Source organism: Oncorhynchus mykiss, chromosome 20, assembly GCF_057628025.1.
Source record: "Oncorhynchus mykiss isolate SJ-2025 chromosome 20, ASM5762802v1, whole genome shotgun sequence".
NCBI classification, from domain to species: Eukaryota; Metazoa; Chordata; class Actinopteri; order Salmoniformes; family Salmonidae; genus Oncorhynchus; species Oncorhynchus mykiss.
The window spans coordinates 5,713,171-5,729,259 of NC_143041.1; the positions used below are offsets into that span (position 1 = coordinate 5,713,171).

Here is a 16,089-nt window from a genome sequence, read left to right on the forward strand (position 1 = left end):
CATTGTGACATCAGTGTTACATGAGAGTTTCTTGTCATTGTTACATGACAGTTTCTTGTCATTGTTTACATGACAGTAGGTTGTCATAAGACAAGGCTGCATGAAGTGTGAACTGGAGTTTTCTTGGATCCATGAAAGAATTTGCTTTTGGAGAATGCAGGCATCGATCCCACTACCTCACGCATGCAAAGCATTTGAGCTAATTCCCCAGACGTTTGGAATTTCCGCAAGAAGCAACCTAGAGGGTCCAGTCTCGTCAGGCTATGCTGTTGGTGGACTTGTTTGTTTACGTGCCAGCACTTGCAGAGGCTCGGTGCATTGCCACAATTGAGCAAAATAGCAAATGGCTGGTTAGCTCAGTTGGTTAGAGTGTGGTGCTAATAACGCCAAGGTCATGGGTTCGATCCCCGTACTGGCTATGATGTACATTTTGAGTGTCAAAATTGTGAGTCACATGCATGTGAATTGTCAAGGGTGCCACAGAATTAAAATTAGTGCCGAAATAGCTCAGTTGGGAGAGCGTTAGACTGAAGATCTAAAGGTCCCTGGTTCGATCCCTGGTTTCGGCATTTGTATTTGTTCTATCTTCATGCTCTGGCTTCAAGGAAACTATCCACAGCTTTGTTTGTGGGCCTCAATGGTGTGTGCTACGCTGCTCCTCTGAAAGTAAGTCATTTCTTCTTTTTCATCTGACATTTTGACATCAGTGTTACAGGAAAGTTGCTTGTCATTGTTACGTGACAGTAGGTTGTCGTAAGACAAGGCTGCATGAAGTGTGAACTGGAGCTTTCTTGGATCCACAACAAAAATTGTTTTTGGGGATTGCGGGAATCGATCCCACTAACTATAGCATGCTAAGCAAACACAATACCAATTGATCAAATTCCCCAGCTGTTTGGAATTGCCACAAGGAGCAACCAAGAGTGTCCAGTCTTGTCAGGCTATGCTGTTGGTGGACTTGTTAGTTTGTGCTCCAGCACTTGCAGAGGCTCGGTGCATCTCAACAATTGTGCTCTGTAGCCAGCGGCCGGTTAGCTCAGTTGGTTAGAGTGTGTGATACGCTGCTCCTCTGAAAGTAAGTAATGTCTTTCTTTTTCATCTGACATTGTGACATCAGTGTTACATGAGAGTTTCTTGTCATTGTTACATGACAGTTTCTTGTCATTGTTTACATGACAGTAGGTTGTCATAAGACAAGGCTGCATGAAGTGTGAACTGGAGTTTTCTTGGATCCATGAAAGAATTTGCTTTTGGAGAATGCAGGCATCGATCCCACTACCTCACGCATGCAAAGCATTTGAGCTAATTCCCCAGACGTTTGGAATTTCCGCAAGAAGCAACCTAGAGGGTCCAGTCTCGTCAGGCTATGCTGTTGGTGGACTTGTTTGTTTACGTGCCAGCACTTGCAGAGGCTCGGTGCATTGCCACAATTGAGCAAAATAGCGAATGGCTGGTTAGCTCAGTTGGTTAGAGTGTGGTGCTAATAACGCCAAGGTCATGGGTTCGATCCCCGTACTGGCTATGATGTACGTTTTGAGTGTCAAAATTGTGAGTCACATGCATGTGAATTGTCAAGGGTGCCACATAATTAAAATTAGTGAATTGCCGAAATAGCTCAGTTGGGAGAGCGTTAGACTGAAGATCTAAAGGTCCCTGGTTCGATCCGGGGTTTCGGCATTTGTTCTTTCTTCATGCTCTGGCTTCAAGGAAACTATCCACAGCTTTGTTTGTGGGCCTCAATGGTGTGTGCTACTCTGCTCCTCTGAAAGTAAGTAATTTCTTGCTTTTTCATCTGACATTTTGACATCAGTGTTACAGGAAAGTTTCTTGTCATTGTTTACATGACAGTAGGTTGTCGTAAGACAAGGCTGCATGAAGTGTGAACTGGAGTTTTCTTGGATCCATGAAAGAATTTGCTTTTGGAGAATGCAGGCATCGATCCCACTACCTCACGCATGCAAAGCATTTGAGCTAATTCCCCAGCCGTTTGGAATTTCCGCAAGAAGCAACCTAGAGGGTCCAGTCTCGTCAGGCTATGCTGTTGGTGGACTTGTTTGTTTACGTGCCAGCACTTGCAGAGGCTCGGTGCATTGCCACAGTTGAGCAAAATAGCAAATGGCTGGTTAGCTCAGTTGGTTAGAGTGTGGTGCTAATAACGCCAAAGGTCATGGGTTCGATCCCCGTACTGGCTATGATGTACATTTTGAGTGTCAAAATTGTGAGTCACATGCATGTGAATTGTCAAGGGTGCCACAGAATTAAAATTAGTGAATTTCCGAAATAGCTCAGTTGGGAGAGCGTTAGACTGAAGATCTAAAGGTCCCTGGTTCGATCCGGGGTTTCGGCATTTGTATTTGTTCTTTCTTCATGCTCTGGCTTCAAGGAAACTATCCACAGCTTTGTTTGTGGGCCTCAATGGTGTGTGCTACTCTGCTCCTCTGAAAGTAAGTAATTTCTTGCTTTTTCATCTGACATTTTGACATCAGTGTTACAGGAAAGTTTCTTGTCATTGTTTACATGACAGTAGGTTGTCGTAAGACAAGGCTGCATGAAGTGTGAACTGGAGTTTTCTTGGATCCATGAAAGAATTTGCTTTTGGAGAATGCAGGCATCGATCCCACTACCTATAGCATGCTAAGCATTTGAGCTAATTCCACAGCCGTTTGGAATTTCCGCAATAAGCAACCTAGAGGGTCCAGTCTTGTCAGGCTATGCTGTTGGTGGACTTGTTTGTTTAAGTGCCAGCACTTGCAGAGGCTCGGTGCATTTCAACAATTGAGCAAAATAGCAAGTGGCCGGTTAGCTCAGTTGGTTAGAGTGTGGTGCTAATAATGCCAAGGTCATGATCCCCGTTCTGGCTATGATGTACATTTTGAGTGTCAAAATTGTGAGTCACATGCATGTGAATTGTCAAGGGTGCCACAGAATTAAAAATAAAGAATTGCCGAAAAAGCTCAGTTGTGACAGCTTTAGACTGAAGATCTAAAGGTCCCTGGTTCGATCCCGGGTTTTGGCATTTGTATTTGTTCTGGCTTCAAGGAAACTATCCACAGCTTTGTTTGTGGGCCTCAATTGTGTGTGCTACGCTGCTCCTCTGAAAGTAAGTAATTTCTTGCTTTTTCATCTGACATTTTGACATCAGTGTTACATGAGAGTTTCTTGTCATTGTTACATGACAGAAGGTTGTCGTAAGACAAGGCTGCATGAAGTGTGAACTGGAGCTTTCTTGGATCCACAAAAAAAAATGTTTTTGGGGAATGCGGGCATCGATCCCACTACCTATAGCATGCTAAGCAAACACAATACCAATTGATCAAATTCCCCAGCTGTTTGGAATTGCCACAAGGAGCAACAAAGAGTGTCCAGTCTTGTCAGGCTAAAACGGAAGACATATCGATTTTGGGGTGTAGTTACCCTTTTTTAGGCAAGTGTGCGCCAGGAAGAGACCTTTGTTTGGTTAAGCGGTGTTGCTGTAGCGCTCATGTGATTGCGGAGTTTGCAAAACAAATGGCCACTGGATCGATGCAAATACTCATGATATAATTCTGCCAGGCTGGCATAGGCTACTTTGCAGTTAACATTTGATTGAGAAGGTTTTTGTGGGAAGCCTTTCCTTCTCTACCTACCACAAGAAGGTTATCATTAGCCTCATCGCTAACGGCTACACAAAGTGTAGACATGCGCGCGCTCCGCACGCATGCGCACGGAAACTGGGCAGTCCTGTGCAGTTTCTGAAAGTTGCGTGGAAATACGAATCACTGATGCATTTTGTTCATGTCTTATGATTCACTTGGGCAAATGAATGGATTTTCTAACAAGTTGAAGGGAATGATTTGATTTCCTCCTTAGCTCAAAGCATTTTGTAATGTTGTTGAATTTCGGTGTAATGTCTGTATTTCGTGATTCCGTGTGGGCGCGCTGTATTTTATAGGGCCCAGGTCCATGAAGTTGTCATAAGTATGAACCTAGGATATGCCCTCTTTTCCCCCCCCACAATAGTGAAATATATGGTCTGGAAATGCAAGCAAGGTTTGAGCTTTTCAGTGTGTGTCACAAGGTGGACATTTCTCTGTCCCCCTAAGAGTAAGCGACACGTTGACTTTATATAGTGTACCAAGAGATTGCTTTTCGCTTACGGCCATACCAGCCTGAATACGCCCGATCTCGGAAGCTAAGCAGGGTCGGGCCTGGTTCACACACACACACACACACACACACACACACACACACACACACACACACACACACACACACACTTTTCGGGTGAGAGAACCGCTAGGGTGAGAAGCACAATTCGACCTCAGGTACGTTCCTGAGGTCCTCCCGAACTGTGCAAGCCTAACCCTTAACAGTAAATCAGGGTTTTTTGGTCTCACAGATTACAATGACATCTCTCCTTATAGGAATACATTGCCTGCTCCCCTAATAAATTCAACCTAGAGCCTATGTGGGTTAATATTGCCTTATGAACCTGTCTTCGATGACAATCCATCAGGCCACTATGAGGTCTACCTGTGTCGATTCTAAGCTTCCTGAACCAACGGGAAGTGATTAAATTCAGCCTAAAAGTGTTTTGATATACATAACCTGCAATTTTGAAAATCACTGCATTCAACCCTGTGTAGATCAGTCAATTCTTAACATAAAGACTTTAAACTCAGGATTTTGTAAGAGCATACCCCAAGCAAGATATGTGTTTATTTATACAGTGCCTTGCGAAAGTATTCGGCCCTCTTGAACTTTGCAAACTTTTTCCACATTTCAGGCTTCAAACATAAAGATATAAAACTGTATTTTTTTGTTAAGAATCAACAACAAGTGGGACACAATCATGAAGTGGAATGACATTTATTGGATATTTCAAACTTTTTTAACATTTCAAAAACTGAAAAATTGGGCGTGCAAAATTATTCAGCCCCTTTACTTTCAGTGCAGCAAACTCTCTCCAGAAGTTCAGTGAGGATCTCTGAATGATCCAATGTTGACCTAAATGACTAATGATGATAAATACAATCCACCTGTGTGTAATCAAGTCTCCGTATAAATGCACCTGCACTGTGATAGTCTCAGAGGTCCGTTAAAAGCGCAGAGAGCATCATGAAGAACAAGGAACACACCAGGCAGGTCCGAGATACTGTTGTGAAGAAGTTTAAAGCCGGATTTGGATACAAAAAGATTTCCCAAGCTTTAAACATCCCAAGGAGCACTGTGCAAGCGATAATATTGAAATGGAAGGAGTATCAGACCACTGCAAATCTACCAAGACCTGGCCGTCCCTCTAAACTTTCAGCTCATACAAGGAGAAGACTGATCAGAGATGCAGCCAAGAGGCCCATGATCACTCTGGATGAACTGCAGAGATCTACAGCTGAGGTGGGAGACTCTGTCCATAGGACAACAATCAGTCGTATATTGCACAAATCTGGCCTTCATGGAAGAGTGGCAAGAAGAAAGCCATTTCTTAAAGATATCCATAAAAAGTGTAGTTTAAAGTTTGCCACAAGCCACCTGGGAGACACACCAAACATGTGGAAGAAGGTGCTCTGGTCAGATGAAACCAAAATTGAACTTTTTGGCAACAATGCAAAACGTTATGTTTGGCGTAAAAGCAACACAGCTCATCACACTGAACACACCATCCCCACTGTCAAACATGGTGGTGGCAGCATCATGGTTTGGGCCTGCTTTTCTTCAGCAGGGACAGGGAAGATGGTTAAAATGGATGGGAAGATAGATGGAGCCAAATACAGGACCATTCTGGAAGAAAACCTGATGGAGTCTGCAAAAGACCTGAGACTGGGACGGAGATTTGTCTTCCAACAAGACAATGATCCAAAACATAAAGCAAAATCTACAATGGAATGGTTCAAAAATAAACATATCCAGGTGTTAGAATGGCCAAGTCAAAGTCCAGACCTGAATCCAATCGAGAATCTGTGGAAAGAACTGAAAACTGCTGTTCACAAATGCTCTCCATCCAACCTCACTGAGCTCGAGCTGTTTTGCAAGGAGGAATGGGAAAAAATGTCAGTCTCTCGATGTGCAAAACTGATAGAGACATACCCCCAAGCGACTTACAGCTGTAATCGCAGCAAAAGGTGGCGCTACAAAGTATTAACTTAAGGGGGCTGAATAATTTTGCACGCTCAATTTTTCAGTTTTTGATTTGTTAAAAAAGTTTGAAATATCCAATAAATGTTGTTCCACTTCATGATTATGTCCCACTTGTTGTTGATTCTTCACAAAAAAATACAGTTTTATATCTTTATGTTTGAAGCCTGAAATGTGGCAAAAGGTCGTAAAGTTCAAGGGGGCCAAATACTTTCGCAAGGCACTGTAGCTTCCTGTGCCAACCGGAAGTACCTTTAATAGGGGTCACAGTGGCTGTTTTTAAGGGTTAAAAAAGTCACATCTTTCCAAAATTTCATGCATGTGACTAGGTAACCCTCATGAACTGTAAATCAGTCATTTCTCCCAACAGATGTCAAAGAAAACCTTTCACATGCACACACACACACACACACACACACACACACACACACACACACACACACACACACACACACACACACAGCAAGGATGGAGTGACAAAGTGCGGTGCTTAAAGACACACAGAGCCTGCAATGGCATTACCATAATCTCTAGGCTGTGCCGAGTTCAACGAGATGCCCCGCTTGACCATAGCCATAGTCAATATTTACAACAATTCACCCTTTTACAAAATCAGAAAAATAATAGAATAAAATCAATTTAAAACACAATCATTCACTCATATCAATTAATAATTAAATACAAGTTTCCCATTTGACATTATTTCAATAAAAGTACTCCCCCACACAAACAGTTTTTCAAAATTTCCTCCACCATATTTATATATTATTTCTGTTTCATTTTCCAAAATCCTCCTAAAAAGACCTTCCACACTCACACATTTCCCTTCATAATGACCCATGTTCCTTCTTTGTCTTACAGCATATCTAGCATGACTTAAAACATAATTAACCAAATTAAAATTCAAAACTTTACTTTTCCCGTTAATACCAAAAAGAAAGAATCTCTTCCATTCCACCCCATTAAAAATCTCCTCCCCCCAATGTTTTACTAAAAGCCCTTTTAAAAACTCATGAAAATCTTTTAACCTGCTACATTCAACAAAAAAGTGCATCAAATGTTCCACCCCTGTACCACAAATATCACATTCTCTTTTAACATCCCTATTTATTTGATGCAAAACCACATTTGTAAAAATCCTATTATGTTTACATTTAAAATCATTGTCTTCACACTCTATAGAGTTATATTTTACATTTTCATTCTTCCATATTGATTTCACATCCATATTTGCAAACACCCTAGACCACACTTTTTCCGACGCAGGAACTTTTATCTCTTTTAAAATACATTTACTATAAACCATTTTAACTTTTAAACCTGATAAATCATGTTTCTCCCCATTACTTTCATAATATAAAACCGGTAAACCCCTAGATCTTTTAGCCACCTCTTTATTTATTAAAATCACCCACTCCCCAGGAATACATCCTAATATTTTCTTGTACATATTCTCCACAGTAGTTTTACTAATCTCTTCATCTATTTCAACCACATTATCATATATTGCCTGCAACGGAAGGAACCCAGGAATTACCTCATATACTATGTCACCTATCTGCCTCATCCCAGCCCTCATAAAATATTTACAAAACAACAAACACTTTATCTTTGGATTGAAAAATATCGGTTGATTTAAAATATTTTCTAAAATGGTACATTCATAATAAATATTTGGTAAAAATTGCCCCCAAGCCTCAAACACTTCTCTATAAAACAACGGTATATTTCCTAACATTTCTTTCTTCATACTCATCAATAAACCATTGTCCCCCACCCTCCCTACCTCTTGCAAATATTCTTTAAAAAACCTTTTCCACCCATAATCCAATTCACCAAATAAATATTTCCGTACCATTTTAACTCTAATTGCAGTTTTCCTTACACTTAAATCTACCAACTTCAAACCCCCCTCCTCATAACCTGCAATCAAAGTTTTAAAAGCAATTTTCACCCCCTTCCCGTCCCATAAAAAATCAACTAAAATCTTATTCATTTCAGATAAAACCCATTCTGGCATATCCAAAACATTCATTACATAAATAAAAATTGACATCAACAAGGAATTTATCACAATGACTTTCCCTTTTAACTTCAAAGACCTCCCCCTCCACATATTTACTACCTTCCTAACTTTATTTATCACACCACTCCATGTCAAATCCCTAGCTTCTATTTCGTTCACCCCTAAAAACACTCCTAACACCTTAAAATAATCTTTTACCACCTTAAAAGTAAAATTCCCCTCATTAATCTTCCCAATATACATTACAACTGACTTCTCCATGTTAACCTTTGCACCTGATGCTTGTCCATATACTTTAAAACACTCCATCACCCTTTTTACACTTCCCTCATCTCTAACTGTTATAGTGGTATCATCTGCGTATTGATGAATCAAACTAAAACCTTCTTGTGGAGTCTGTACACAATTTATAAGATGATCTTTTTTTAAAAATGCTGCTAAAGGTTCCACCGATAAAACAAATAATAAAGCTGATAAAGGGCATCCCTGTCTCACAGATCTCTCAAGAATAAAATAATCAGTTAAAACCCCATTACACTTCACCCTACTTTTTGCCTTCTTATATAATAATTTTATCCATCCTATTATTCTATTACCAAAACCATATTAATCCAGTACCCTAAACATAAAATCATGCTCTACCCTATCAAAGGCTTTATTTAAATCTATGCTTAAAACTATTCCCCCCATCTTATCATGATTCATTTTATTTATCACATCTCTAATCGTATTAATTGTATCAGCAATATCTCTACCAGGCACACTATAATTCTGTGTAGGTGCTATGATATCATTTAAAACTTGCTTCATTCTATTTGCCAGGATCTTAGCTAAAATCTTATAATCCGAATTTAACAAACTAATTGGCCTATAATTCTCCAGTTTCAAGTTGCTCCCCTTATTTTTATATAAAATCATTATCAGCCCTGTCACCATAGATTCTGAAACACTATTATTATCCTCCATATATTGATAAACTTCCAATAAAATAGGTGCTAAAAAACTTTCATATACTTTATAAAATTCTGCAATTATTCCATCCACACCAGGACTCTTATTTACTTGTAACCCCCTAATCGCATCTTTAACTTCATTCACTGTTATCTTCCCATCACACATTTGTTTATCCTCTACATTAATTTGCACATCCACACTATCCAATATCTCCTTTACACACCCCTCATCCACCTCCCCTTTCTTAAATAAATCCTTATAAAAATTCTGCACTGTTTCTAATATCTCTACATAATCATTAACAACTTCACCCTTTACATTTTCAATCTCTCTAATATATGTTCTCCTCTGTTTATTCTTCTCTAAACCAAGAAAAAATGAAGTACATTTCTCCCCCTCTAAAACATACTTTGCCCTACTTCTTATAATTGCACCCTTACACTTATCTATTTCATATTTACTCAATTTTGCTTTTAAATCTAAAAACGTTTCTACATTATAATTAGGTTCACTGTCACACTTCCCCATTTCTTCATCCAATCTAGCCCTCAACTCATTTTCTTCTCTTTTCATCCTTCCTCGCTTTTTCCTTGCATATCTTATACTAAAAACTTGTATTTTTTCCTTAACCTTGTCCCACCATAAACACTTATCATTCTATTTCCGCTTATCCGCCATTTCACATGCTATCAAAGATTTAATTTGTTTCCCATATTCCTCATCTTCTAAATACCCTGCATTCATACACCACATTCCACCCCCAGTTCTTTCCTAATCTAAACCCACTGAAAATGTTAAACCTGCATGATCACTAAAAGTTGTAAAAACATACTTAATAGCTTTCATAAAATTCCTTAAACCTTCTTTTACTAAAACCAAATCTATCCTTGTTTGTTTCAAATCCCCTAAAACCACCTGCCTTCTAGAAAATTATATTTTGTCTGGATTTTCCTCTCTCCACATATCAATCATTTCTTTTTCTAACATCATCTTCTTTAAAACCCCCCTAGATACATCACTTCTAAAAATAGCTCCTCTTGTCATATCCAGTCTATCCATTTTAACATTAAAATACCCAACTACAATACAGTTCCCCTCACACCATTTCCCTAATTCTAAAAATAAATCTTTGCGTTCTATTTCACTATTAGGCGCGTAAACATTTATAATTCTAAAAACCATATTCATATATTCAAAATCCAAAATTAAAATCCTCCCATTATTATCATTATATATATGTTTCACATTCTCTACCACATCCTTCCTCAATAAAATAGCAACACCACTTGAATTCCCCCTACCATTGTTAACAAAAATAAAATCTCTCCATATTTTTTTAACTTCTAAAATACATAAATTGTCCCAATGTGTTTCTTGAAAACATAAAATATCAGAATTCTTCATTTTGACTATTCTTTGAAATTTTTCCATTGTTCTTAAACCATTCGCATTGATTGACATAAAATTAACCATCCCAAATAAATAATAAAAACAATAAGTATTGTCTCATTAACCTCTCTACCTGTTGTCATGTTTTCTTCCTTTTCCGTCCTTTTTCACCTCCGCCACCGCTTTCCTCTTCCTGTAGCCCTCCCATTTTCTGTCAATCTTTTCCATGTCATCTGAATCTGAAATTGACTCTAAATCCATCTCCTCCAACCAACTCGAACTCTTCTTTCCTGTGCCTGTTGTGCTTCCTGTATCCATTTGTGTCTCCTGAATCGTTGTCATCATCCCACTCCCCTCCACTTCACCTCCTTCTGAGGCACCCACATAGCCCGAGGCCCCCCCCAAAGTCTCTGAGTCCCCAGTTCCTCCACCCAGCCCCCCCCCCTCCTCCTGAAAACTCCCTCTTCTTATTTCTGAATCCATACTGCTCCCTATTTCATTCGTCTTCTGTTCCATCTTCTCCCTTCTTGCGTTCTCCGTCTCTCCACCCTCCATCACGTCCTCTCCTCCATCTTCTTCTCTTTCCTGCGGTGATACAACTGCTTCCTCGAAAAGTTCCTGACTCCCCTCATCAGCCAAAACCTCTCCACAGTCGCAGTCCTCTAGTCTCTTTCGACATCCACCACAAAAATAACTTTCCTTCGCTCCAACACATTCCCTTGCATAATGACCCTGTTTACCACATTTGAAACATTTAAACTCAGGGCAGTCCTTGACTATGTGCCCAGGCTGGATACACAGTCGACAAACCCTGACCTGCTTATCGTGTATTACACGGAAATACTCTCCTCCCTCCAGTGTCTCAAATGTTGTTGAATATGTCAACGATTGCACTATTTCAGTAAATTTTACTTTGCAGAATCTCGTCCCGTCCACGATCTCCGTACCTGGCCAAACTCTCCTCCTTATTTCTGAGACAGCAGTGACACCCCAGCTATTCAGCTTATCCAGAATCACTTTGTCTTCGATATATACTGGACGATTCATAAAAGATACAACTAGCTCATTGGCAATCATATCTCTCGCCATAATCCTTGTATCTTTAATCATTAAACCATCCATTAACCGATCCTTTCCTTTTCCATTTCGCATTGTAATTTCGTACTTTCTTTCTCCTTTCATTCTACATCCCACCACCTCCCCACACACCTCTTTAATCGCACGTAGTAATTCCATCGTTGTAACTTTATCTTCTCCCATCAACTCCACTGCCACCGTAAATTCTTTGCCATATTTCATTCCTCCTTCATCTCCATGTTTCTTCCGTTGAGCATTTTCTTTGTCCTTGTCCATTCCGTTAGTCATTGCCATGTTGTCCGTCATATTAAACAAAAAAAGAGGCCAAAAACTCTCCCCCAAGCAGCAAAACTGCAAAGGGGGAAAAAAAACGAACCAAACTTAAACTTTTTCAAATGCAAAAATCAAAATTATACTTCAAAAAACGTTGAAAATAACCAAAAAAGCTCTCAAGCAAACAAACACTCACTCACTCACGACTTAATTACCGACACCTGTCTCACTTTCCAAACAGGAAGTGCTCACTCAGGCTGGTATGGCCGTAAGCGAAAGGTAATCTCAAAAAGTGGAAGAAATTGCATATACTGTAGCCATAATTTGTAGCACAGATTGTTGGATGAAATACAAACTAACCTTGCGTACTTATTTCAAAGCGAGGGCACATATTTCAGCCTTGTGGGAAAAAACGGACAAAGAGTTGAAATTCCGCAAGGCAGTGACAAAAAGCTTACAGCACCTGGTATTCCCAGGCGGTCTCCCATCCAAGTACTAACCAGGCCCGACCCTGCTTAGCTTCCGAGATCGGACGAGATCAGGCGTACAAAAAAAGTTTTTTATTATAAAAAAGTTTCAATTACAATATTTTATAAAATGTACAATACACAAAAAACCCAGCCTAACATAGGCAGGTGAACAATTTACCCCTTATCAAATCAAAGAACTCAAATAACTAAAATACAACAAAAACTAATACAAACATAACATTAAATTCTAATCTCACAAAACAGGCATGTTGAAATCAACTCACCGAACAACTATAAAAACCAAAAGGAAATTAACATACCAATACATTTCAAAAATGATAAGTAATTCTTCCACCATCCACCCTTGAAATCAACCCACTCCCCTCCACAAAAGCTTCATCAAAACATTCCCTTCCATAACAATGAAACATATCTATGCGCTTCTTAAACAATACTACAAAAATATCCCATACCCTTACCCTCTTCCCCTCAAGAAAAAGCATAATTCCTCCTACAAACAATAGCATACCTCACAAAACTCAAAGCAACATTCAACAAAACAACATTAACACCCTCGCATTTACCAGCCGCGCCAAATAACACCAATTCATTCCACACATATTTTTTTTACATATATCACCCTTCCAGTTTCTATGTATCATTCCCTTTACCTTACAAAATAAATATTTTAACTCCACCCATGTGCTTGTTATACTTTCTTTTATCTTCTCGTACATATTCTTCACTGTTCCCCTACCCACCTCTACATCCCATTCATGGATGGTGTCAAAAATAGCTTCTTCAGGAAAAAAACCTGGAATTACCTCATATGTGTAATCTTTTATCTGTCTAAGACCTGCACTCATGAATACTTCACTATATAACACCTTTTCTTCGTACTTAATTTTCTCATTTAGAAAAACAGGATGATTCATAATTAGGTCAATATGCCCACACTCATAATACACATTAGGCAACAACTCTGCCCATGCATTTAGCACTTCTTTATAAAAATCTGGTACCTTTTCACACATTTTCCTTTTAAGAACCATCAACAAACCATTATCTTCACATCCACCACTCTCATCCAAATAGACTTTGAAAAAATGTTTCCAGACATAATCTAAGCTGTCATACAAATATTTCTTTACTGTTTTTATCCTAATAGCTTTTCTTTTAATGTCAAAATCTCCAAGTTTTAAACCTCCATCATCATAGTCTGCTATCAATGTTTTCTGCACAATTCTAACACCTTTACCATCCCATATAAAGTTAGACACCACATTACTAAATTCATTTATAACCCACTCTGGCATGTCTAGAACTCCCAAAATATACACAAGTTTAGATGATACCAAAGCATTTACAACAATTACTTTATCTTTTAACTTTAATATTCTATTTTTCCAGAAATTCAAAGTTAGCTTGATTTTATTGAGGATCCCCGTCCAAGTTATATCCCTTGCCTCTTTCTCCTTTACACCAATATTTACTCCGAGCACCTTCATAAAATCATTAGCTACCTTAAATGGAATCTCACACTTATTTGCATTGATATCCCCAAAAAACATAATTTCCGTCTTCTCTATATTAACTTCAGCCCCCGATGCCTTACAGTAGATATCTATGATTTTCATAATGCTTTCAATGCTACCTACATCCTTCACAGTAAAAGTAGTGTCATCAGCGTACTGATGTATAACACTGACACCACCACCTGGGATTCCAACACCCCTCACCTCTTTGTCTCCAAGTATTAAAACAGCTAAAGGTTCCGTAGAAACACTGTACAATAGAGCTGACAAAGGACAACCCTGCCTTACTTACCTCTCTATAGGGAAAGTATCTGTTAACAATCCGTTACATTTAACACAACTTTTTGCTCCACTATACAACAAGTTAATCCAAGATACAAATTTTGGCCCAAAACCAAACCTCTCCAAAGTCTGTAGCAGAAAACTATGTTCCACTTTATCAAAAGCTTTCTTAAAATCTAAACTTAAAACTATACCACCTTCATTTTTCATTTGCTTAACAACATCTCTAATTGTACAAATTACATCTGCAACATCTCTTCCAGGTATTCAGTAGGCTTGTGTTGATGTAATAATACGTCCAATCACCTTTTTCATCCTATTAGCTAAAACTTGAGTCAGTATTTTATAATCTGAATTTAGAAGACTAATAGGCCTATACTTTTCTAACTTTAACCTACTGCCTCTATTTTTAAATAAGATGGTTAACATACCAATTGACATAGACTCAGGGATTTCCTTATTCTCTTCCATATACTGAAAAACCTTCAATAAAATGGGTGCCAAAGTATCCACAAAAGCTTTATAGAATTCATTTGTTAAACCATACAAACCTGGACTTTTATTTCCTTGAGTGTTCTCAATTGCTTCCTTGATTTCTATAATTGAAATCTCTTCATCACACATCCTTCTATCTGCCTGAGATACTTTGGCACTGATTTTCTCCAACACTTTTGCAACACACACTTTGTCCACATCATTCTTTTTATAAAGATTTCTGTAAAAGGATTCAACTGAATCTACGATGTCCACAAAATCATTTACCTTTACACCTTTTTCATTTTCCAATTCTAAAATATAACTCTTAAATTGCTTTCGTTTTTCAAGGAAGTACATTTCTCTCCCTCCAAGGCGTACTGTGCCTTACTCCTAACAATAGCACCTAAACATTTCTTTTTTTCATAAAACCCTAGCTCTGCATGGATTTTCAAATAGTTCTCAACATCATAGTCTGGATCAGCATCGGCCTTTTCAAGTTCACGTAACATCCTATTTCTAAGCATTTTTGCTTTCACCTTATCTACACGGTTACGATTTTTAAAGTACCTAATACTCCTGTTTTTTGCTTTAACTTTCACTTCCTCCCACCATAAACACACATTCTCCTATCTGAAATGACATTACTGCATGATCACTGTATGCTGTAAAATTATATGACATCTTCTGAAACTGCTGTATCACATCTTCTTTTACTAAACATAAATCAATTCTGCTTTGTTTTAGTTCATTTAACACCACCTGCCTTCTCGAAAACACTCCATATATCTACAAGATTCTCATTTTTCACTAATTCCCATAAAGCATTTCTAGACAAATCATGTTTGAAACTATCACATCTCGAGACATCCATTCTAATACACTTCACGTTAAAATCTCCTACCAGTATACAATTTTCTGAACAGTGATCTTAGGTTATTAAACATATCTCTCCTTTCCGATTCAATATTCGAAGCATAAACATTAATTAGACGGAAAATGACATTTTGCACTTCAAACTCAATAACAATAAGTCTGCCCTGATTATCTGCATATACCTGCTTGACATTTTGAACCACTTTTTACCAAAATAGCTACTCCACATGTTTTTTCACTTCCGTGACTACAAAACATTAGCTCAGACCATTTGCTCTTAATCTCCAACATTTTGGAGTCTGTCCAATTAGTCTCTTGAAAACACCACGTCAGCTTTCACAGACACCAAAACCTGCTCCAATTTGTTCATATTTCTCAGACTGTTCCCATTTAGTGATGCAACTTTAATCATTGTTAATGTATGCAGAAATATAGTCAAAGACAAACATGTCATTTCAAAATAGACTTTTTCTTTTTACCAGATCCCATCACCTCCCAAGCTTTCGTCAATGATCTCTTATTTCTAGCAAACAGCTGAAAATCCTCACTCTCTATTTCTTCGTCCGACTCATGACTTGGACTTATGAGGGGAGCAACATTCAAGCCTTTTGTAAAATGCGCT

The 16,089-nt window shown here is 38.5% G+C and overlaps 6 non-coding genes across 6 annotated transcripts; all 6 read left to right on the forward strand.

Moving 5' to 3' along the window:
• The first annotated feature begins 345 nt into the window (after positions 1-345).
• Positions 346-419, forward strand: trnai-aau (transfer RNA isoleucine (anticodon AAU)). The gene has a single exon. It is a non-coding gene; the product is annotated as a tRNA-Ile (tRNA).
• Positions 420-496: 77 nt separating this feature from the next.
• On the forward strand, positions 497-569 carry trnaf-gaa (transfer RNA phenylalanine (anticodon GAA)). Its single transcript has one exon. It is a non-coding gene; the product is annotated as a tRNA-Phe (tRNA).
• Positions 570-1,448: 879 nt separating this feature from the next.
• Positions 1,449-1,522, forward strand: trnai-aau (transfer RNA isoleucine (anticodon AAU)). Its single transcript has one exon. It is a non-coding gene; the product is annotated as a tRNA-Ile (tRNA).
• An 82-nt stretch (positions 1,523-1,604) lies between these two features.
• trnaf-gaa (transfer RNA phenylalanine (anticodon GAA)) lies at positions 1,605-1,677 on the forward strand. The gene has a single exon. It is a non-coding gene; the product is annotated as a tRNA-Phe (tRNA).
• Positions 1,678-2,117: 440 nt separating this feature from the next.
• On the forward strand, positions 2,118-2,192 carry trnai-aau (transfer RNA isoleucine (anticodon AAU)). The gene has a single exon. It is a non-coding gene; the product is annotated as a tRNA-Ile (tRNA).
• An 82-nt stretch (positions 2,193-2,274) lies between these two features.
• Positions 2,275-2,347, forward strand: trnaf-gaa (transfer RNA phenylalanine (anticodon GAA)). Its single transcript has one exon. It is a non-coding gene; the product is annotated as a tRNA-Phe (tRNA).
• Positions 2,348-16,089: the final 13,742 nt, after the last annotated feature.